Below are 25,509 nucleotides of genomic sequence, written 5' to 3'. Positions count from 1 at the left end.
GGGTGGGGTGGGTGAAGGGCGGTCTGCCCTGGTCCCCCTAGTGGCGGTAAAGAGGCCACATAAATTGCCTTTACATTGATAAGGGGAGTCCTCCGGCATACCCCGTATGCCAGCACTGAGGTGGAGGGACGGTAAGCTCACCCCAGAGAGAATGGGACACCGGCTGGGGGCAAGGGCGTCAGTTTAAAAATAGGGCATGGGGCTTCCGCCCCTGGGTATTCCCTACGAGCCCCGATGAGCAGCCTGGTGGTGGAGGGGTGGGCCCCTCAGGTGGCGGACCTAGACCAGATGACAGGGGCTCACCCCTCAAGGACGCAGGTGGGTTGCGCCTTGCGTGGTTCTCAGTTGGTTGGGCGAAGCGAGCCAGAAGGCCCCTTAGTGCTGGAGCAATAGACAACGTTTTCCTGGTGAATAAATTGAGTTCTGCCCGACTAGCGGATGGAGCACGAAGCTAGGGGCAACTTGAATATAAATGGTGTTTTGAACGATTGAATTTGATAAATCCATATCGTATCAAATTGTATGATTTATATACTGTCATGTTTGTGTGATGATTTGTAATAAACATGGCCTTTTTTAACCCACAGCTCTGGTCGTCAAGCATTGATTTGTGGGTTTGGATGGGGGCTGGGCTGGGAGCCATCCTGTGGGGTGCAAGTCCTATGACAAGCGTGAAATTTAATGAAGCGCGCACTTAGGACTCGGCCCCCCGGGCACCCAGGCACGCCCCCCAACACGAAGAACTTCCGGGTCAACGTCATGACGTCACTTCCGGCCGGAGGCGGCGCCCCTATTTAGGGCAACTTGCCCGTGTCCTCGCAATCTCTTATCTTGCTGTGCCGGCCCCGGGATGTAGGGGTCTCGTTTGAATCTCCCACCCACCCGTCCCTAAAGATAGAGTTTGGGGAGGGGTTGGATATGGAATAGTGTGTGGCGGTAAAGAGGCCACATAAATTGCCTTTACATTGATAAGGGGATTCCTCCGGCATACCCCGTAGGTCAGCACTGACGTGGAGAGACAGTAAGCTCACCCCAGAGAGAATGGGACACCGGCTGGGGGCAAGGACGCCAGTTTAAAAATAGGGCATGGGGCTTCCGCCCCTGGGTAGTCCCTACGAGCCCCGATGAGCAGCCTGGTGGTGGAGGGGTGGGCCCCTCAGGTGGCGGACCTAGACCAGATGACAGGGGCTCACCCCTCAAGGACGCAGGTGGGTTGCGCCTTGCGTGGTTCTCAGTTGGTTGGGCGAAGCGAGCCAGAAGGCCCCTTAGTGCTGGAGCAATAGACAACGTTTTCCTGGTGAATAAATTGAGTTCTGCCCGACTAGCGGATGGAGCACGAAGCTAGGGGCAACTTGAATAGAAATGGTGTTTTAAACGATTGAATTTGATAAATCCATATCGTATCAAATTGTATGATTTATATACTGTCATGTTTGTGTGATGATTTGTAATAAACATGGCCTTTTTTAACCCACAGCTCTGGTCGTCAAGCATTGATTTGTGGGTTTGGATGGGGGCTGGGCTGGAAGCCATCCTGGGGGGTACGAGTCCTATTGTTACATCCCCTATAACATCTAGCATTAATTTTCAAAAGTGTTCTACACTCATTATCTGTAGTGCACTTATTAAATTGGATCGTGGCTGATACAAGCTTGCCAAGATCAGTTTTGTTATTCTTAGATGTAAAATATTTATGCCCTAATCTCTTAATTTTGCTAAGAATGGCCACTGATTCCTTCTCTGTAGCTTTCTGTTTGTTAGAGACCTAGGCAATAATAAAGGCTTTAGATGCAGCCTTAAATGCATCGGAAACAAAATGAAAAGATGTTTCACCTGTATAATTAATCTGAAAAGATTCCTCAACAAACTCCTCATAAAAAGAAATAAAAAACTTCATTCGAGAGCAGGTGATTATTATTTCTCCAAAGAGATCGAGATGTGGGAGTGCAATGCATATCTAAATCAGTAGACAAGAGAGCATGATCCGAAATTAAAACTGAGCCTATCTCAGAATTAACTAAATGTTGTATAAGGGTCTTGCTAAGAAAGATAAAATATTTACTATTCTGTGTTTTATGAGGAGCGGAGTAAAAGGAATCTTCTTGAAGGGCACGATGAGCTAATCTCAAGGAATACGGGAGGGAGTTATGCAAAATAGCATTCGTAAAAGCTTTGTGAGCTCTATGAGGGAGAAATCTAGTGGGTGAATGACGATCAAGAAAAGGTCCATAATTTAATAGCAGGCACCACCTAAAATAAAGTTATCATAATAACTTTGAGTAACCAATTGTGTAATATGTTTACAAAAACATAGGGCCTGGGTTTGTGGAGCCATATACATTAGAAATCAAAAAAGTAACATCATCAATAGTGAGTCATACTAAAACCCATCTACCATCTTTATCACTTTCCTCAGAAATGAGAGAAACATTTAAAATGCTATGGCATAGAATGGCTAAACCATTTTCATGTTGGTAAAGAACCACCCATTGTTTTTTGAGTTTTGTGAAAATCAGAATTAGTCAGATGCGTTTCTTAAACAAACTCGAGCTGGCAGCACAATCTAGATAAATGAGACAAAACTCGTTGGCATTAAATAGGATTCTTCAAACCTTTAACACTCTAGGTTGTGACTCTAAGCGGCATATGAGGCAAATTCATATCTGAACATTGGGAATGAATAGAGACATGAGTGTATCATTAGCAAGAAGTATCAGCACAGAATATACAGAACGAGAGAGATAAAGAAGTAGGAGGACAGAATAGCAAAAAAGCAAGTGGGGAGTAAGGAACTCCTACGAAGACAAAAAGAGCAAAAAGTTAACACGGGAAGCATAACCCTAGTTGCAAAAAACACCTTACATGTAAAAATAATCATGAGGGATAAGAAGAGTGGCAAGTAACTAAAGGAGATGGAACCAGACTCAGCTCTGGCATACATGAAAAAGAAACACAAGAACCACAAAACAAATCAACAATTTCCAACATAGAGAGTGAGAGAGGCATGTAGAAGCAGAATTAGACAAACACAAGGAGATGATGGACGGATCCCTGAAACCTTTCAGACACACACCCCCAGTCACAGATCTGGGATGAATCCATCATCGTTCTTTAGTTCACCTCGTCACCCCAGTTTAGACCCAGCCATATACAAATCAGTATTGGCCCGGTACCTCATAGGAACAGTCCAACCTGAACTGCCAGGCCAGGTCCTCCCTGGACTGGAAACAAGCATCATGGGACCGGTTTCGGGGTAGCACCCTTCATCAGCAAGGCTAGCTTGAATCCAGTAGCAATGTGAGCAAGGGACCCACGTCTGGGCATACCCTGCCAACATAGGCCAAACAAAGCAAACACAAGGAAATGATGGACGGATCGATTAAGCTTTCAGACACTCTCCCCCAGTCACAGATCTGGGTTGAATCCATCATTGTTCTTTAGCTCACTTCGCCACCCAGTTCAGACCCAGTCATATGTAAATCAGTCTTGACCCTGTGCCTCATGGGAACAGTCCAGCCAGAACTGCCAGGCTTGGTCCTCCCTGGACTGGAAACAAGCCTCCTGGGACTGGTTTTTGGGTAACACCCCTCATCAGCCATGGCTAGCTTGAATTTAGTGACAAAGTGAGCAAGAGACCCACGTCTGGGAACACCCAGCCAACTGAGGGCGAACAAAGCAAACACAAGGAGATGATAGACAGAGCGGTGAAACTTTTCAGACACTCACCCCCATTCACAGATTTGGGTTGAATCTATCATCGTTCTTTAGCTGACTTTGCCACCCCAGTTCAAACCCAGCCATATGAAATCAGTTGACCCTGAGCCTCATGGGAACAGTCCAGTTCAAACTGCTAGGCCCGGTCCCCCCTGGACTGGAAACAAGCATCCTGGAACGGTTTTGAGGTAGCACCCCTCATCAGCCAGGCTAGCTTGAGTCTGGTGGCAAAGTGAGCAAGGGACCCAGGTCTGGGCATACACTGCTAACTTAGGGTAAACAAAGCAAACAAAAGTAGATGATGGACAGAGCGCTGAAACTTTTCAAACACTCCCCCCAAGTCACAGATCTGGGTTTAATCCATCATCATCCTTTATCTCACTTTGCCACCCCAGTTCAGACCCAGGCATATGCAAATCAGTCTTGACCCTGTGCCTCATGGGAACAGTCCAGCCTGAACTGCCAAGCCAGGTGCTCTCTGGACTGGAAACAAGCATCCTGGGACCGGTTTTGGGGTAACACCCCTTATCAGCCAGGCTAGGTTGAATCCAGTGGCAAATTAAGCAAGGGACCCACGTCTGGGCATACCCTGCCAACTTTCCTTGTGTCTGCTTTGTTAGCACGAAGTAGAATAAGAACCAATAGTATAAAGGATGATAAATACAATAGGATAAAAAACTTGACAACAAACTTACCATGAACTACGATAGATGAATGCTGCGGGAAAACAAGTACAGTGAGGGGATGGCGATATGAAACGGAACACGACATATACAGCAAATGATATATTTGAGCTGAAAGACAATGAAAAAAATATGAGTTATACAGAGTACAAATAGTAAGGAAATACAATTCCTGAAGGGAAGAAAAACATCATGAGCACAAAAAGATTATCAAACAAAGTATATATAACAATGAAGTCTTTGCAGCAGTGCTAATTTCCATATATTCAAGACAATGTTGACGAAGGAAGTTCTGTAGTTTAGGTGGGTCTTCAAAAGTATTAGAAGTCTCTTTATAAGTTATTTTGAAAAAACATTAGTGAACAAGTCTGTATTTGATGTTCAAGGCTGTTAGTTGTGGATGAAGTTATAAAAAGCATTTTCTTTTTGCAGCTGTTGCATTAGAGACAACCTGCGAGAAATACACTTTGTTAACAGACCAATGTAGTGGACCTGGTCGTTTGGCAGCAGACAAAATATGCATCAAGTCAGTATGCTGAAGAAAGAGAACGATGATACTCCAGGGTTCACGATGAGGAGAACTTGCAGAATATTGAAGACCAAGACAGTGGGCTCTTTGGGCCAGATACGACATGATTTTGCATGCACAAACGGGTTTGCGACCCGTTTTACCATGCAAAATCACTGTGGGCTATGTACAAAGCCTATTTAGCGAGTCGCAAATTATTTGTGACTCGCTAAATAGGTTTTGCGACTTGCTATTAGCAAGGGGCATTCCCTTTCTGATAGCGACCGCAGAGCCATGTATGAATGTTATGTGACCGCAATTGCAGTCGCAAAACACTCGCAAATTAATGCCCTCTTTAAGAGGGTGGCAATGGAGTCGCAAATGGGAAGGAGTACCCAGGGGACCCCTTCCCCTTTGTGACTGGCTCCAAAAATATTTTGTAAGGGCAGGCAGTTTCCCCAGGGACCACTGCCTGCCCTTAAAAAATCAAACGAAAATGTTTAATTTTTTATTTTTTTAAATTCAGCCCATTTTCCTTTAAGGAAAACGGACTGCAGTTAAGAACAAGAACTGCTTCATTTAAATGCAGTCCCAGACATGGTGGTCTGCTGAGCCCAGCAGGCCACCATCCCGCGGACGGCCTGTCATTCTAAATTAGCTCGCAAATTGCGAGAGGCTCATTAATATTCAAGAGCCTCGCAAATTGCAACTCCATTGGGAATCGCAAACAGTGTTAAACACACTGTTGTGTTTGCAAAATAGTACCTCGCAAATTGCGAGTCGCAAATGACTCGCAATTTGTGAGGTGCTATTTTGCACGTCGCACATCTGGCTCTTTGAATATTAAGTAGGCTTTGGTCAGGTAGATGCACAATATTAGGAATGATCTTTTACAGGGTAAAGATCATGTTACATCCTTGCAAATTTTCCAGAATTCCATAGACCTTTAAGTTGTTTCTCATATTTCTATTTTCCAAGCCTTCTGCCAATCAATAATCAATCACGCGTTTGTTAAGCGTGACTACTCACCCGTAAGGGTTTCAAGGCGCTGGGGGGGAGAGGAGGTGCAGGTTCCAGTCCATCAAGGATTGGGTCTGTCGAAGAGCCAAGTTTTAATGGTATGTGACAAATGATTGTCTGTACTTTCTTATTCTCTCTTTTTCTTCGTTTTTCTTTTCTCTGATGGTCTTTCTTCCCTTTTACGAGTCACCATAATATTTAATATATTGCGTCCTATATATTTACTATGGTCTTGCCAGTTTTGGTGCAGATGAATTTGGCATATTTGACTGGACATGCGAAGTGAATCACACTTTGTCGTTTTAGGATCGGTTTTTAACCATGCGATCTTTTGATTAGCCTCCTATAATAGTAAATAGTAGTTATATGATGACCGCTTGGTTCTTTATTTGTATGACCGCTGTTACTAGTACTTTGCAGTTTTTTGACGATTTCATATACACTATAATATTTTGGGACATCATTTATGATTTGATGCCCGTACTTTTGATCCTATCAGTTATATGGCTGTACGTTTCCATTTATAGGGTGCTCAAACATGAGGGAATACTGCCCCCCACATTCTTTTGACATGGATCATATACAATCTTACTCCTTTGGCAGTTATACCTATTTCAAGATGGCCGCTGTTTTTTGTATTTTAGAAATGTGTGCCTTCTTCTCCTATTCTATTACACTACTATACTTTAAAGCGCGCAGTCGTTATTTCTTATTCTTATTTTTATTAAAAAATGCCGGTTTTGCGGTTATTAGGTTGCTCGTTTCTTTTTGATTTAAATTTTGGAATCTAAGTACTCGCTTTTGGAGGTAAACTGTTATATTTTTTTGGGCTTGTCTGTTGACATAAATCGTTTTGGTGTACAACTCCCTTTCTATTTATGCCCATTCTAAGATGGCCGCTTACTTATTCAGACTAGAATTGTCCTTCCTTTTTTACATTGCTCCATGGCTACGCAGCGTTACGTCTGGCCGTTATATTTAAACCCAACCCGAAAATGGGGGTCCGTTTGCTGTGTCGTTTCACTGTCGGTTATCATGCCGTCCGTTATATGCTGATTTCGGAGGTAAGCGCTCTCGAGTCTGTTTTTATCTGTGGCCATAAGAACGTTTTTGTATAGAATATTATGGGTTTTTAACTTGTGTTAAAGATAGGGATTCTTTGGTGTTTCTTTAATTGTGCATTACTTAGCCTGCTTTGAATTCGTTTTTCACATATTGCAATGATTATCATATGTGAATGGTTTGGTGCTTGACACGGGGTTTTTTCGGCTGGCTCCAAATGGATAAGTGGCTTTCATTTAAAAATGCCTGGTAATATGATGTGAGGAGCTTGTTATCTTGTTTGAACGACACTTTTGCTCTGTTGACACGTTAATTGACAATCTTTTATTAACTTTGTAACTGCCCATGGGGTACATAAACAATGTTTAAAATACTCTTATAATCAGATATTAGGTATGATATATTCGTTTCTGATGAATTGATATCTTTGTTTACAAGGCTTTGATGAATAGTTTGTGGTGAAAATACTTTTTCTTTCTCTTTTAGATCTTTTGGTCCAACAGAGGACTTTTTATTATTCTGAGGGACTACTCTTTGTAATATATCAATTAAACTCTCTCAAGGGGTATTATCTACACCTTCGTATTTGAAGGTGAGTTTATTTTACACTGGTTGTACATTTTAGAATTGTGCGCTTGTGCCATATACTCAGTTTTTCAATTATGATGCCATTGGGTTTCTTTATCCCTATGATGCCATTGGGTCTTTGTATCCTTATGTTACAGATGTTTTTCTGAATATTGAACGTGTGACACATCACACTGAGTTGTGAATAGTTTGAATCATACAATATGGAATGAGTATATATTCACGCAACTAACTATACGGTGAGCTTTTTCTCACTCTTCTCTTCCCTTCTGTCAACCCCACTTGTCTATTTTTTGTCTTATATGAAATTGTTTTGTCCTTTTTTTCGTTTATCAGGTGGTAACTCTCGGAATATAAGTAGCAGTACTTGAGTATTGTTTTTATTGAGATCTCCAGATATTTACTCATGTCTTTGACGTTTCTTTCTCCCTTTCTCTTTGTATCTTTATTCTGATATATATCTTAATGTTTTAAATTTTTGGTGTAAGACCCTCCCATGGTTATGGTAATATGGGATATATATATTTTTTTATCTTAGATAGAAGATTTCAGATGTGAAATATTCTATGCACACAAATTTTAACACAATGATATGTGTATATATATGTATGTTAGGTTGGTCTTGTTATTCATTGATTTGTGTTTAATGTTGTCATTAATATTTATATGTCGTTTTTTAAGTGTATTGTCAGTATATATGTCGTTTTTTATACATGTTGTTCTGTAATTGATAACAGCCCTGAAGAAGTTCCTGTGCTAAAGGAACGAAACGCGTTGGCTGTCCGCTATCTTTAACAATAAAGGAAGACTAAGCAAGTTTTGAAAAATATATATCAATCTGGACTTTGTTCTTTTGAGTGCACCTTCCGTTATGTAAAAAATTTGATGTTTCTAGTGAAGAAGGAGAGTGATGTTGTCTGTCTGAGGTGGAGTGGTAGGGCATTCCAGGATCTGGCCGTGAGTAAGGAGAAGGAGCGGCCTCCTGATCTGGTCTTTCTGGTGCGGGGGACCATGGCGTAGGAGAGCTGGGATAACCATTGGGTCCTTTGGGGTCATGGAATTTGAGTCGGCTGTTCAGGTATGCAGGTACTGTGTTGTGGAGGGCTTTGTGTGTGTGGCTGAGGATCTTGAAGGTGATTCTAGTCTCGATGGGGAGCCAGTGGAGTGTGCGCAGGTGCTGGGAGATGTGACAGTGTCTGCGCAAGTTGAGGAGCAGTCTTGCGGCGGTGTTCTGGATGATTTGTAGTTGCGGGTGAGGTTTTTGTCTATTCCGGCGTAGAGTGCATTGCAGTAGTCGAGTCTGCTGGTGATGAGGGCATCAGTGACGGTCTTTCTGTGCTCGAGGGGGATCCATTTGAAGGTCTTGTGTAGGAAGCGTAGGGTGTGGAACAGGAGGATGCGACGGAGTTGATCTGGTGGTCCATTTTCAGCTCGAGTCCAGGATGATTCCAAGGTTGTGTGCGTGGTCGTGGGGGTCACCAAGTGTCATTCCAGGCATCGGGGTGTGGGCCCATTATGAGTGATGAGTACTTCTGTTTTGTCGGTGTTGAGTTGTAGGCAGCTGCTTTTCTGTAGACCTTTTGAGCAACTCTATTTCCTTCGGCAGCTGAGATATCACCTGAATTGAATTCACCACATCACTGATCCTCTGTTCAATAGCTGAGATGCGCTGGTCATGTGTGGACCACCTCTCTTCCATGTGGATCAGGCAGGCATTATTTGCAACTACCAAAGGTTTCAGAGCTCTTATTTCCTTCATTACATCATCTAAGGTTAAAGGAGAGGGTGTTTTAGATGGTGAATTGTAGTCTTTCTTTTGTTTTTTTACTGAAGAGGGTGGTTTCTTGGGCAGGGCTCTGGAAACAGAAGAAGAGCATCCCAAAGCGGTCACCAGAACTCCCCATAAGTGCTGTGAGGGACTTAGCGTCTATGTAGCTTTGTTGAGGTTTGGGATGGGTGATGAGTTTAGTAGAAGACAAAAGGGGTGACGACGTATCCTTCTGTTTCAGAGTCCTACCCATAAAGACAGGGTAAAAGGCAAGAGACCTCCTAATATGAAAAGGACTAGAGGCAATACAATGTAACTGTTCTAAATGAGACTAGGTAAAATCCCTTAACGCAGTGTAATATTGGTAGCAAGAGGACGAGCGCAGAAACACCAATGAGGTAAAATGTAGTGAAACTATGACGAGGAAATTCCTCAACACAGCAAAACAATAATTCCGACCCTGCCTAGCTTAGAAAAAGAGGAGACTTTCAGACAATATGCTCCAGCATCACAAGAAGGACTATATGGAGTATGGAAAGTTACAGCTTCACAGCCCAGAGTAAAACCTGAGGTACAATTAAAAAATGTGCTACCATAAGTTGATAAAAGTACGATGTACCTTGAGCCAGCGAATGTAGAAATGAAGATAGGGTAAACTTAAACTGCAGAATACTTCATAAGTGCAGAATAAGCAGCTATCGCAGCCATGACGCAGCACACAGAACCTGAAGAAGAACTGAGTAGAGCATCAAAATGGCAGCACGTCCTGACTAGAAAATGCTTTCATCAGGGATAACATGTCAACCAAGCAGATAAAAACTCTGCAAATAACCCAAAACGAAGGTGACAAACTTCAGACTGCAAATTCCGCCCTCGTAACAAAAGAGCATGGGTGTTGGGAGTAGGCCTGGGTGGTAAATTTCGTTCCGCTTGCGGAATTTGCGATATTCTGACATTTTGGCGTTCCGCGGAGATCACGAAAATGTCAAAACTTTCACAATCTGCCGCAAAACTGAAGTATTTTTCTCGTTCGTGCTTTAAAAATGCGTGGTCGTGCAAGCGGTCGCGACTTACCGGGTCCCTGCGTTCGCTGACACGTTTTCCTATCCGTTCGCGTATGCCACGAGATGTTGGATTGTTGGTAGCCGGTCGCGCTATCCAGCGAGAGTTTGCGATCGCGAACACGTCATTGTGACCGCGAACACGTCATTCAACCCGGAACAGGAAATAAGCATTGCGAGCAAGATGGCTGCGTCCATTAGCGACCGCATGGGCAAGTTGGAGATATATTTCCCCGCGAGCATGCAAAAACACATCGCGAACGGGCGGGAAAAGCAATCTCCGCATCTTCGTGAAAGTTCCGCGTGCTCGTGGAGATTTTGCGCTATTTCGCGATTATTTGCGAAAGTCAGTTTCGCAAATTCCGCCCACCCCTAGTTGGGAGGCTGGACTTCTAAGACGAGCCGGAGCTGAGCAGTAGCTTCTGGGTCCAGTGGCCATCCTGTGCGGTGCTTGCGTGCATCTTGAATGTCAAAATTCTAATGCAAAGCAGGGCCTCATGTATGAAAGACACAAATAAGAAATCGCAACATTAGAATGATACCGATCGGGGGCGTGGCTTGGCGCTGACGGGTGATGGCGGCACTCGTGTGAGGCTCCGGGGCGGTGTTGGGAGACACGCCGGTTCCTGCTTCGTTTTCCGAAAGATGACTAACTGACGGAATGTCGGAACATGCCCTGACCCCATCCGTCTTTGACGAAAGTGTTTTGGAGTTCGCGCGACGCTGCTACAGTCACTTGTAAGTCCTGTAAGGATTCTCTCGGATGCGGCCGCCATTTTGGGCCCGTCGAGCGACGCGCATTATGATGTGCTTCTTCTAATGTAAGCCTAACGCTCTGCATGCTTGAAACACACGTTCCCAATGGCTTATAATTTGCCTGCCTGGATGTTTCCTCACTCCCACACGGAGCGTCTGCATTATTAGTTTACTACTTCCTTCTCAAGTGCAAAGATAACATCTCCTCATGAAGTGCTTCTGCTTCACCTGCCTGCTTCTGTGCCGCCTCTTAAGCCACGACTTTATTGTCGCCCTGTGTGGATTTCTCTCTGATTTTCTTTGTAAGCGGCAAGTTGTCTCATTATAAAATGCCAGGTGGCCCTCTGCTGTCAGCGCCATCACTCACTGCAGACTCCTGTGAGTAGGCCTCTTCCACTTTTCGTATGTGCTTTGACGACTGCTTTCACTTGAAGTGATGTGAAGCCGGCTGCATTCCTTTCTTGCAGTATTCCGTTACCATCGCATTTCTGCTGTGCTCTTTCTTGTGCTGCCTTCATTCTTGCCTCCTGTGACCTCCACTGTGTTAGCCATTCCACGGATTTGCTACATGGGCAGACTTAAGTCAATGTCGCGCTTGCCTCGCTCTACCAAGCCTCAGATTGTGAAGAACTCCAAGGTTTTCTCTGCTTTTTCGCAACTAGAAGATTCTCTCAACTCATCTGGCTCAGATACGCCAATGGATCCTCCCAGGAACCCGCAGGATACTTCTAAGTCTAACACAAAAAGACTCAAGTCAAACTCTCTTTCACCTCCAAAGCATTCGGGGCAAGTATCCCTGGAATTGTTGCTGGATGAGATAAGGTCCTTGCGTCCTTTTATGGAAGAGACCAATGTCAAGCTCCAGGTCCTCACGGATAATTGGTCGCAAATGGAAACGAGAGTATCTTCGATTGAAAAATCTGTTCAGTCGTTCCAAGAGACATCCTCTGTGGTCTCCAACTTGAAAGCTCAAGTGTCAGATCTTCAACAACAAATGGAGCAGTTGGAAAACAGAAACTGGCGCAACAACCTTCGTATTTATGGCCTGGTTGAGGGACTTGAGGGATCTGACCTAATCACCTTCTTCAAGTCGTTCCTCCCCAAGCTCTTACATCTGGCACAGGACAAGGCTCTCAACATTCAACGAGCTCACAGGCTGGGTCGACCACCTTCCTCTACTTCTTCATCTCAGAGGCCCAGAGGGGTCATCATCTACTTTTTAGAGTACACTGACCTTTTGATGGTTTTAGCGGCGGCCAAATCAACTCCGAATTTAACCTGGTCTGGCTCGTCCCTATTTTTCGCACAGGACTATGCTAAGGCTACTGCCTCTCGGCGAAAGGCTTTTTTGAATTTAAGAGCGGATCTGCGGGCGATGGGGGCGCGATATGGCCTTTATCACCCATGTTTATTCAAAGTTACTCACAATAATAAGACTATAACTTATGAAGATCCAGTACGTTTACAAAGTTTCATCAATGCCCACAAATCATCCGCCATGGATGCCTCCGGATCATCTTCCTCTGCTTATGGCTGATTGCTGCTCTTGTAATTCTCATATGGCTATTGCATTTTCTGATGTGTTTCTTCAGAACTTTTTCTTGGTTGTATTTCACCTGAATTTTTTCTGATCCTCCAGTTGCCCACTTTGTTAACTCTTTATTGTCAAGGCATGACGACTGTTCTTTGTTTTCCTTGTTCGTCATAGTTTCAACATGACTTCCTGGTATGTTTTAATCCTTTGTTCTCCTTTTTTCGTCTTACAGGAATTTGTCCCTGTGTTTGATGATGTCTCTTGACCCCTGCCTCTCTGCACCCGGATGTGCTGCCCCACCCTTGTGGTTCCTTCCTCCCTCCACCCTTTCTCGTATCTCTCCTTCGTAGGTATGTTTCTCCCCTATTTCCTTATTTGCCTTTTTGGTGCATCTGTTGGTTTTTCCCTTTTTTCTTCCCTTTTCCCCTTTTTTTTGTTCATGTTCTTGTTCACACATTTTTATTGTAAGTTATTATCTCTGATCGAAGTCTTTTGTTCATGTAAGCATTGCATTCCTTGTTCTTCTTGGTACACTCGTTTCTCAACTTTTTTCCCCTTTACGACTTCTTACTCCAGCACCCACATTGTTCTTCTATACTCTCCTCTCTGCGCTAGTGCTTTTGCTCCTGTCTTTTGTGAGATTTACATTCCTTGTCTTTCTAGCTCCATTTTTCTCTCCACCTTTTCCTTATTTCTGGCTTTTTGGGTCATTCTTGACAATGTTCCATCCTACTCTTCCTCCCTTGCTATGGCTCACATTTTTGATCACTTACTTTCTTTCTTCTACTTCAACGTGTTTCCACCAGTTTTGCACTTTTCTCTCTGTCTTCTCTACTTTTCATGAGTTTTTCTTTTACTAGCTCTGTTCTTCACATTTTTTATAGATAAATTACTGTTATGTCGCTGAATATATTATCATGGAATGTGAAGGGTATTAATTCTCCGATTAAGCGTCAGCGGATTCTGTCACACCTTGCCAAATTGAATGTTGATATTGCATTTCTCCAAGAAACGCATTTAACTGAAGCAGAATCTGTTAAGCTTAAACGTGGTTGGGTGGGTGAACTGTTTTACTCGCAAGGTGATGGTAAACGCAATGGTGTGGCAGTCCTCTGTCGCAAGTCTCTTCCTTTTCAGGTCCTCACCCATGAATCGGATACTTCTGGTCGATGGGTTTATGCCAAGTTATTACTCAGAGACGTTCCAGTCTCTCTCCTTAATGTCTATGGTCCTACCACGGGTGAACCTTCTTTTTGGGCTGATTTCTCTCCACTCTTGACTAAATTTATGGACCACAATTTTATTCTAGCGGGGGATTGTAATCAACCTCTCGATCCTTTTATCGATAGGATGTCTATGGCCCCTCATATTCCCAATAAACCCCACAAACTGTTTAGTCATGCTATTTCCCAGCATAAACTAGTAGATTCCTGGCGCCTTTGCAATCCAAAGCTGCGAGAGTACACTTTTTACTCTCCCTGCCACCATTCCCAGTCACGACTTGATTACATTTTTGTCTCCCACAATCTCGCTCAATCACTCTTGCACTCTGAGATAGGCCCGATATTGCTTTCTGATCATGCTCCTGTCCTTACAAGCGTTGATTTACTCCCTAAACATGTTGGCCCTAGGAGATGGCGTTTCAACAATTCCCTTCTTGCAGATCCCCATTTTATAACCACCTTCACTTCCTTTTTCGATGAATTTTTCCTCCTTAATGACGACGATACTCTCCCTGATCATACTATTTGGGATGCTTTTAAAGCAGCTGCACGTGACTTTATTATTAGTTACGTTGCGGACAAACGCAAAAATGCCCGTAGGTTCACTAAAAATCTCCTTGTTGACATTAAGAAATTGGAACATGCGATATTTCACCTCCCATTCTGCTGATAGCCTGACAGCCCTTGTTGCAGCAAAAATGAAGTTTAATGAGAAGTCTACAGAGGATGCCTCTTTATACCTGTTGAGGTCCACTGCTAAATTTTATGGGGGTAGGAACAAAGCAGGAAAGCTTATAGCTAATTATTTGAAGATTAAGCATAATAAGTTAAATATTGAATCTGTTTTTGACCCTGATGATAATTTGAAACATATGGATGTTGATATTCTCGCTGAATTTTCACGTTTTTATGAAACTTTGTATACCTCTGAAACTCAATCTTCTCCCAGTTCCCTTGCTCGTTTTTTCTCTACTATTCATGCACCAGCCAACTTCCCTCTAGATCTCTCCTCTCTAGAATCAGACGTCACACAAAAGGAATTACTAAATGCATTGCAACATCTCAAACTCAACAAAGCCCCTGGCCCTGACGGTTTTACCGTCGAATTCTACCTTCACTTTTCTAAATTGTTGATTCCACGACTCTACTCTCTTCTCCATACTTTTATTACCTGCGGTGCCTCCTCAGGGACATTTTCGGACGCCCATATTTGCCTCATACCTAAGCCTGGTAAAGACGCACAATACTGTAAAAACTACAGACCCATATCCTTAGTCAATATTGACTACAAACTCTTCGCTAAAGCGTTGGCAATTAGATTGGACCACCTTCTCCCCGATCTTCTTGGCGAGGAGCAATCTGGGTTTGTTAAGGGCCGCCATATTACGGACAACAATAGACTTTTATTCAACATCTTGTCAAAATCCTCCCGCTGCCAGCACTCACTTGCAGCGATTGCCCTCGACGCCGAAAAGGCTTTTGACCGGGTTGAGTGTCGTTATCTATTTCACACCCTTACCTGGTTTGGTTTCAGCCCCAGATTTATCTCTTTAGTCTCCCTGTTATACTCCCGTCCCAGAGCGGCAGTATTTGCAAATGGTCAAATCTCCTCCTATTTTGACCTAGGCAGAGGTGTTCGCCAGGGTTGCCCTTTATCCCCCTTTCTCTTTAACCTTGCTTTGGAGCCTTTTCTGTCCAGGCTGCGTCAAAATCCTGCCATCCATGGTTTTCAGATTGCAGACTCCCATATTAAACTCGCTGCTTATGCAGATGATATTTTACTCTTTCTTTCCAGCCCTGCAGAATCCTTCCCTGCCTTTCTGAATGAAGTCAGAAATTTTTCCTCTATCTCTGGGTATAAGCTTAATCATGACAAGTGTGAGATCCTTCCCCTGACCAAATTTACTTTCAAGCAAGAATTTAGTGCCTCTCGGTTTACTTGGTGTCCCTCTCACATTAAATATCTGGGTCTATACATTTCCCCCTTAATTTCAGACACTGTTTCTTTATGTATGTCCAAGTGCGCACAAAAGGTTGCAGACCTCACTGCTAGATGGCATCCTTTATATCTTTCCTGGTGGGGTCGTCTCGATACTATTAAAATGATGATCTCTCCTATTATTCTCTATACACTCTCCAATATCCCAGTGCCCATCCCAACGAAATTCTTTACAAAGATTAATTCAATGTTATCCTCATTTTTATGGAACCTCAAGAAACCCAGAATGTCTCTTGCTAGACTCATCCGTCCTGCCTCTGAGGGTGGTGTCAACTTTCCTGACTTCCCTGCATATCAGAAGGCCTTTTTATTGCGTCAAGCTTCCCTCTGGTTACAAGATCCCACTTCCCCTTGCCCTCTATGGACTAAGGTTGAACGTACTCTCCTCTCTCCGTTTTCTTTTGCAGAGTATCTTGCCTTCTCTCGTAAACCCTCCTTGATTCCTACTTCCATTCACAAATATACCCTTAAGCTTTTATTATCGGCTGCTCCTGATCCCCCTAAGACCGTTGCTGATTTCCTTTCTTCCACTATCTGGCACAATAAATATCTCCTAATTGGTCGTAAGCCCTTTTATTGGAAATCTTGGAGATCCCGAGGTTTGATTTGGATTTCGCAGCTCTTCTCTGGTTCTACCTTTATTTCTTTTCCTGATCTCTGCTCTTCCTTTGGCTTACCCCAATCCTTTCTTTCCAAATATCTTCTACTTAAAGCTGCTGTCCTGGAGATCCATGAGCGACTCTCGGTTTCTCCTCCGTCCCCTATTTCACGCGCCCCTATTTTCCAACTTCACTCCCTCTTGTGCACAACCCCCAAAGCATCTCTTGTCTATAAACACCTTCACACACATGAGTCACCTAGACCTAAATCCAAGGTTGAACTTCAATGGGAACCTGACCTTGGTATAGACTGGCCGATATCTCTATGGGACAAAATCTGGACAAAGCTACGTAAAACTTCCAGAGCAGCTTCCTTGACACAATCCCTATTTTTTATTTATAACCGATTACTTCTTACTCCTTCTACACTTCACAAGCGATTGCCTACTACCCCAGACAAATGCTGGTCGTGTGAAGCTCCCAATGCTACCCTACTTCATATGATATTACTTTGTAGACATGTACACGATTTTTGGTTACAGGTGTGGGCTCAAGTCAATGTCATTTTTCATACGTGTATTCCCTTTTCTCTCACTCACCTTTTCCTGGGTAGTCTATCCCCTAGCTGGAATAACGTAGACATGTATGCCTGCATTGTTGACTTGTTATTGGCTGTTGCCTTTCAACAGATTACTGTTAATTGGAAAAATGCATCAAATATTTCTTTCAAAGCGTGGTGGTATAATGTCTGTCATAACCATAGACTTGATAATGTCTTTGTCTTTCCTGTTCAATTAGCAGCTAAACGTGCTGACTTGTGGCTCCCCATTACGCTATATTTAGATAACTGTGTTGCTCACCCCCTTCGTCCATCACCTGCTCAACAAGAAGTTCCTAAGCCCCCATGATACCCTCTTCACGTTCAGAATTTTCCAACCTGTTGTTTTATTCTCATGCTCTTTACAATTAGCCGCTTAATTATGATTGATGTAATTTCTTTTTCTTTTTTTTTTCAATACCCATGATCCCATGATCATTGTTTTGTTGTGTACTTTCTCTTACATATTGTATTTTGCAATTCCCTTTTTTCCCTTTTTCTATCCCCTCCCTCCCTCCCTCCCTTCCTAATTGATACTCTGTATTGCATTTTCCTTTTTCATTACTTAATAAAATTCTTTTAAACTTAAAAAAAAAAAGAATGATACCGATCCCGAATTTGCAATTTCTTGTTTAGAATGTATCAAAAGTTACCCTCCAGTGTTAAATCAAGCATTTTTATTTGGTAGTTCTAAATAAGTAATTGGTAAAATCATACAGCAAATTGCAAATAGCAGTCACAAATTGCGAATGTTACCATATCCATTCAAGATGACATCGGCCAAACCAGGAAGTAAAACGGCAGAGTGCTTGTGTTTGCCGCAGAGGAGCAAGTTTGTTAAGCAGGCGCTAACACTATCCTATTATGTTCAAGATGCCAGCAGAAAAAGGAAGCACAATTTCAACGATGCTGAACTTGAAATACTGGTTGAATAGTGCGTGGCTGAAAAGGGAAACCTTTATGGAAAGGCCACATTCAGTGTCCCAGAATCTACAAAACAATTTATTTGGACGCGAATCTTGGATGGTATAAATGTGGCTGGAGTACCTCAGAAAAACTGAGAAAGAGGTGGTATCACCTCCGATTACAAAAAGGAGAGTTAGCATCAATGCGAAGGGACACAACTGCGACTGGAGGACCCAATTGGAACAACTATTCTACTAGAATTGATCAGTGGTGTATCTTCATTTGACAGAGCACAGGAGTCACTAGAAGTGGCAAGTGCAATCTTATATCATTTCTATCACATTATGTTTTGGTAGTAAAATGTTTTGTACATGATAAAAATGGTAAAAAATATAAATGCCAAACTATCGATTGATATTACTATATGCATATTTATATATTTAGAAACATTGCAAAGCATTGTGGGACTTGTTGTCTGGTATATGTTATTTATTGCAATAAAGCTTAATACTATACAATACATAGTTAAATAACAATCATCTACATATAACAAATATGAGAGTGTATTGTATGACGGTATCATGCATGCATTTAGCATGCATTTCTTTTTAGCGCCAGCATTAGAACGAACGCGTTGTGTTACATCGCATTCTTTTTGCATGCAAGTCGTTACAACGACTTGCCTTAGAGGGGCGCTGGACTTTGGAATACTACTATTTACTATCCATCTCTAGTCTGCACAACAGTAGGAAGGGTGTTTGACTTTAATTCCAACACCACTCCACCAATGCGCCCCCCTAAAGCAAGTCATTAAAACTTGCATGCTAAACAAATTCATGCTAATGACGCTTCGTTCTATTGCCAGCGCTATTAACGCACAGCCTGATTCTGGCATTGTGCTAAGTGATCTTTCCCATGAGAGTATTCAAATGGGACAGAAATATAAAATACGAATATCTATTAACCCCTTCGCCGCGGCACGAATTCCGCCGCGGCGCTGGGGGGGTTCGGGGTCAGTGCGGCGCCGCCATGCTCGTGACGGAACCACTCCGTCATGAGTCACGGGCGAGCTGTGCTCATGACGGAGTGGTTCCGTCACGACTCCGCCCACTTGCATTGATCGCCCGCACAGGCGGGGAATCAGTGCCGCGTGGGCGGAGCGGCCGCCAATGGCCGCAGCATGACGGAACCATTCCGTCATGAGCACAGCGCGCCCGTGGCTCATGACGAAGTGGTTCCGTCATGAGCAGGGAAGGGGTTAAAGTTTTCTTTTAATGTTTTGTCATGCAGAGAAACAGTCAACACTGTCACTTCAGAATGTCAGGAAGAGGCAGATGCAACATTTTAAACAGAAGAACCACAGCTTACACCCACAAACATATTACCACCACCAACATCTCAGGACACAATCATCCAAAGCATTACCACTTCTGCTGCTGTTTCTGTCACACAGGGACAGTTGGACTGGATTCTGTGACAAATAGGTTGAGGCCTCAGTGATGGGAACAAAATACAGAGGAGGATGCAGGACCCTTAGCCCAACATTTTGGCAAACTGGATAGTGCAATGTTAACTATCCTAAAAAAACAGCATGTAGCGATATTAGATTTGCCACGCAGGGTAACTGATTTACAAAAAAATTCATTACACAGGTTTCTATTATTGTCCAAGGATATTTCACTTATGGCAGATGCTGTACAAGCACTATGTCAAAACTTTATAGCAAAGGGGAACAAACAGAGATGTAAACAGCGCAAGTCTGATATTTCCTTAAAAAAAATTGACTGAGTCTGTTGGAAAACTAGCTACTAGCACTATAGTAATGTGACACAGGTCACTACATTTGCATGCCCAATTAACTAGACAAAATATTTTGATGACTAAGACCTTAAAAAAAATTGTAATGTTTTGGAGGTTAAAGTGAGCCCTACTGCACATCAGAGGTCTGCCATTACAAAAGCAGAAAGTGACGAAGGTACAAGTGGCCCTAATTTATCTGTGCATGACACGTCCTATGAGTAGAAGTGGTCAAGTAAACCTCCGGGTGGTCAACAGCCAATCAGCAGACAAACAGGTAGGAGAACATGCACAAATAAATGTATAATATTCCGGAGACATACATGTATGTTTGAATACAGTAATGTCAAATTATATTTTCTTATTGCCGTATTTATTGATGAACAGAGAATGAAAAAAATATCTGTGATGTAACAGAAAAATGTTAACATATTTTATTCAACCTGAGGCACAAGTCTAATAATCTCTTTTTTATATAATGCATCTCATTAAAAATAAGCATCTGTGATCTCTTGTCTCCGGTCTCTTCCTTCAGCTGAACACAGAATTTTCTTCCATCATCCTTTGTTGGTTGGGAAGGGGACCATCATCACCATCTGCTTTGTCATCAATTATTTATTGTGGTAATTCACTCCACATTACTATTGGACACACAGCTACTAATTTACATTCAATTGATCCAGCGCGAAACCGGGGAAAAAGGGCAAAATGTACAACTTTCCTCCCTGCGTCGCAGACCCGACGTCACACTAGCTCATTCACACATGCAGTCATTGGTGGGGCCCATAACACTAGCACTCATACGTCTCTCTCTCAGGTCTGCACACAGGAGGAGGGATGCGCCGGACATGTGGGGGTGCACTTTATAACCTATAGGGAAGAAAGGTTATTTTACAGAATATACATTAGCATCACCGCCTATAGGATCCTAACCTTAAACATCACGGCACTCCACCAATCGGTCGATGGACCAATTAGTTGGACTGGTTGATGGTGATTTAGAACCAGCTAAAACACATTTGAGCCTAAGAATCCTCTAATCTCTTCATTGAAAAACCACAAACTCGTAATTTCTGTTAATCAATTATTTGTTTATCTAAATTTTGTTTGCAATCATTATTAGCATTTTGGTCAGTCAAAGTTTAGATTTTTGTTCAATCAGCACAAATCGCATGACATTTATATTTACCTATTCTTGCTATCTGGATTTTTCCTAATTCATTTGGCTCTGCATAACCGAATTTAGCCGTTTAATTGTCCCATTAAGCAGGCCAAAGCTCAAAGTCCGAAAGTTCTTTGCTCAGCACGTTACAGTCCCAAAGATCTCCAAAGGACCAGGTATCGTGCAAGCATCTGTCATCGCCTGTGGGGTCGATAGGGGTGTGCAGTCATTGAAAACCGCAGAATGCCAGCCCCTCCCAATTCTACTACCCTTTTTATAATGAAATTCTGTATAACATGAAACATTCTTAGACTAAGGAAGCAGATGATTGGTCAACTAGATGAATTTTGTAATATCGTCCGATTTTCACGTCAGTCTGGGTTCTCATGGATTTTGCTGGTTCACTTACTCTGTCCATGTTGTCCTCATGCAACATTGTAAAGTTTTGCTTGTACGTCTCAATTGTTCATTTAGACCAGATTTTACTGACTGAAGTTTGGCAGTCCTCCATGTACCTATCCTTGACCAGGAACACTGTGCTTCTACTTGAGGTTTTCCTGGAGGTCTACAGAGCCATCCGAGTCTGCGCAGTAGGCATCGCGCTCACGAGACGATGGCCACTTCTGAACTCCATTTTGGACGCCATGTTTTGGTAGGCCCAAATGCCAACTTAAGCAAAACAGATACAAAAGAATAATAATATACAGAAATGAAGAATCTAATGTTAAACCCTCACTAATGCCTTTATATGTTAGTATTTTCCTAGCTTTTAGCGACCTTTAAAGCAATAAAACTCACCCTTCGGTCCAAAACGGGAACGCAAACATCACAAAAGCGACATAAATCATGCGATATCCTATTAACACATATACTTCTATTAATAGGCATACAAATTTTACTTATTAGAGTTACTCTGCCATGCAAATAGCAATAAGTCCCACGTGTAATTGGTGTTTAATAGAGGTGCAAATAGTTGATTAATATAACACTGCAAACAGTTAATTCAAATTATAATGTAAATAGGTTATGTAATTAATATTTTCATACAAAATAGAGGAGGTATACAAAATGTTGCTTGACCTGCTCCATCAGAATCTCTGATGTATACTCCGAAGCAACTCATCTCTATGAAGGCATCAAAGTCTCCTCTTCAAAATCCCAAAGGTTCTTTCAATCACATTCCTGGTTTGTTTGTGTGCAGCATTATAACACATTTTCCTGGTGGACATTGGCTGCAAATAAGGAGTCAAGAGCCAAAGATGAAATGGCAGAAGCAGTATCACCTATAACAAAACAATAAATAGTAGTAAATCTTAAGTACAGTGTTTATCTGCTATGACATGCTACATACTTCAAGGGCCACATGTACGACCAACACATTTTGCGAGTTCCTAATTGTGACTTTTTGCAACTCGCAATTGGGAAGTCACAAACTGCAATGTACAGCAGTGTGTTTGACACTACGATTACCAGTGGGTCGCAAATGGGCCTGCCTCATCAGTATTCATGAGGCAGGTCAAAATTTGCAACCCATTGGGAATGACCAAAATCACAGGGATGGAGCCCTTCTGGGGACAGCAGACCATCATGTCTGTGTTTGCTTTTAAATAAGGCAACTTTTTTTTAGGCAGTGGTCTGTAGGACGCTGGGGATGTCTTCCCATTTGCTACTAGCTTACCACCTACCTGAAGCAGGCGTTAAACTGTGAATGTTTTGTGATCACAGTCCAGTCACAAAATGTTCAAACACCCCCCTCCAACTTGCTATTAGGAAGGGACACCCTCGACATGACTCCTTCTTAATACCAACTGGCAAACCCTATTTTGCGAATTGGTAATAGGTTACTGACGCGCACGGTTAGTACATGTCAAAGGCGATTTAGTAGTCGCAAACAGCTCAATTCTCTATACGGGACTGCTAAAACCTTTTGCACATGTGGTCCAAAGTCCAGTTCCCTAGCAGATACCCATCTCCCATTTCTCCTCTAGTTTGTCGTCCGCAGAGTGCACAGTTGCGAAAGATGAATTAGTCATGAGTGCTCCAGGATAGCAGGCAACAATGTCCGCAATAATATAATTTGCATTGAACCCAACTTGAATATTGAGTGAATGCTGATGCTTCCTGTTTCCGTAGAGGAACTCAGTTGCTGAGGGCGTAATTGTAAGGATGTGAGTACCATTCACATATCCTATGATGATAGGAAATTGTGCAATTTGATGAAGATTTTCTTTAGTAGACCATTACATCTAAAACTTTTCAAAACACCCTGGACAATGCACTCTGGGATATACCACCAGAAAATGCAACAGTATTTTGGTAACTCTCTGATGCAAGCATATGTAGGGTGCATATAACCTGAACGTGCATTGGGATGGCTCAATTGTATCCAGTGGGCCTTGAAAGCGTTGGCTCCAATTCATTGATGATTTCCATAATGACGGCCTTGATGAGTCTGTATGTCACATACACCTACTAAGTTTGATCAAATAAACGTATATGCTGCCTGTAAATGATCTCCTGTCTCCTTCTCAACCTGTGCAGAGCTTCCAGGGCACGCCTCCTGACCATCGTCGCAAAGAGTTTAACCATTGTGGATGTCAGCTGTCCTTTCATACCTGCCACCTGGTTACCACCGGGTTTAACTTGGAGGTAATTTGCTCATGCTATTCAGCCTTTTTTAGAGGAATCGCAATTCACAAATATTTGGTACATAGGAATACAAGATTCGCGAATACTTCTCTATTTAGCTATTCCTCATTTATTTGTGCAATTTTAGGGAATCCTTATTTGTACCCATTGGAACATAAAAGGATTCCCTGTTGCAGCATTCGCAAGCTGGTTTGTGAACGTTTTTTGATTATCTACACCTTTTAACATGACGTCCCTAGTGTTAAAAAAAATTGCATACCCACATTATTACACAGGAGCTTAAAGGTAAGGACCAAGGAATGAATGAAAGCAGGAGACCCTGGTTTCATAAAGTCATAAAGACCTGTGATAATCTTCAGAAAGCCGTATTATCCACGAACCAGAATAAACTACCTTTCTCCACCTTTTTTTTTGCTTTGTGCCTTGTGAAATGCTCTAACACCTTCGGGTCTAGCAAGCGCTATGTAAATAAAAATAAATAAATAGCCTCTTCTGAACTGCTCCATTTTACAGCCTAAACTTTTAGGGAAAGTTGTGTACAAAGAATGAATTAATTACTTTTTTATATAGCACAAACAAATGCCTGAAGGCGTCAAGGTGCTGCAAACAGTTCCTCTATCTGATAGGAGCATAGTCTTCATAGATCAATTTCTACAAGGCTAAAAGCCAGGTCTTCAAGGCCTTTCGAAAGGGAAGATATGATTCTACACCAGAGATAAATGGAGGAGGAGTATTCCAAAGCATAGCCGCAGTGACTGAAAACGCCCTTCCTCCCCATCGTGACCTCTTGTATCTGGGAAGAACAAGCCGGTGTTTGGTAGCCGACCGCAGTTGTCTAGTGGGGGCATATTGTTGAAAGATGTGCCTGATTACCTTAGGTCCTTAATTATGTAATGCCCTGTGCACAATGTACAGGGCATTAAACAGAATTATTTTTTCGGCTGGGAGCCGGTGTAATTTTTTCATGGCAGCCAATATTGAATGATATTTAGGAATATCTAGGACCAATCTTGCTGTCACATTTTCTACTAGTTGTAATTTATTGATGGGAGCCTTCTTTATATCTAAGTAAAGGGCATTACAATAATCCATCTTTGATAGGATCATGCTACTTGAGCTCGCTTCTGTGCAGCCAGTAAAAGGCACAGAAATATCTTTCTACAGGTTCTTATGACCCAAAAGCAAGATGACACAATCTTATTAACCTGGTGATTAAAGGATACATTGATGTCAAGATTCCTTGCTGAGTTAACTGGGTAGGGATATGATCCCAGCATTTCAGGCCACCAAGAATGTGTCCATGGGGTATGCTAATTTCCAAACATTAGAACCTCTGTTTTGTCCCCGTTTAATTGAAGATTGTTGTTTTCCATCCATGATGCAACTGACGTCATGCAATTGTTAAAATTAGCAGCCAAGGCTTCTATGTATTTGATAATGGACACAATCAATTGTGTGTCATCTGCATAAGATATTACCTCCAATCCAAAGGATCTGACCAGTTTAGCCAATGGGGAGATATATATATTAAAAGGGTAGGGCTCAAAGACGACCCCTGTGGAACTCTACAAACAGTAAGGATGGGATCCGAATAGAATTGGTCCATCTTGACTTTTTGTATTCTGTCAGTAGGGTAAGAAGCTATCAACTTCAGAGCAGAGTTACCCCAAATTCCTGAAGCCGGATAATCAGTTTGTTTGGAGAGATTTTATCAAATGCTGAAGACAAATCCAATAAAATCTGCAGCACTATTTGTCCCGCAGCTACCAAAATGCGAATATTATTTACTGCTGTTATTAAAGCAGGTTCCATCCCATGGCAGCTTCTAAATCCAAAATGAGAGAGATCCAGAAGCTGCTGTTGCTCCAGATACATACTGATT

At 42.5% G+C, this 25,509-nt stretch overlaps 1 long non-coding RNA gene across 2 annotated transcripts; it reads left to right on the top strand.

Moving 5' to 3' along the window:
• Positions 1–6,879: 6,879 nt before the first annotated feature.
• LOC146857412 (uncharacterized) lies at positions 6,880–20,318 on the top strand. Of its 2 annotated transcripts, XR_014979905.1 has the most exons (5): positions 6,880–6,989; positions 7,474–7,579; positions 7,713–7,814; positions 12,927–13,044; positions 17,987–20,318. It is a non-coding gene; the product is annotated as an uncharacterized LOC146857412 (long non-coding RNA). The 2 variants fall into 2 exon arrangements; XR_014979904.1 differs by lacking the exon at positions 7,713–7,814.
• The last annotated feature ends 5,191 nt before the right edge of the window (positions 20,319–25,509 follow it).

The sequence above is a fragment of the Triturus cristatus genome, chromosome 3_2 (genome assembly GCF_964204655.1).
Source record: "Triturus cristatus chromosome 3_2, aTriCri1.1, whole genome shotgun sequence".
Classification (NCBI taxonomy): Eukaryota; Metazoa; Chordata; class Amphibia; order Caudata; family Salamandridae; genus Triturus; species Triturus cristatus.
This window is presented reverse-complemented; position numbering and strand designations above follow the sequence as displayed.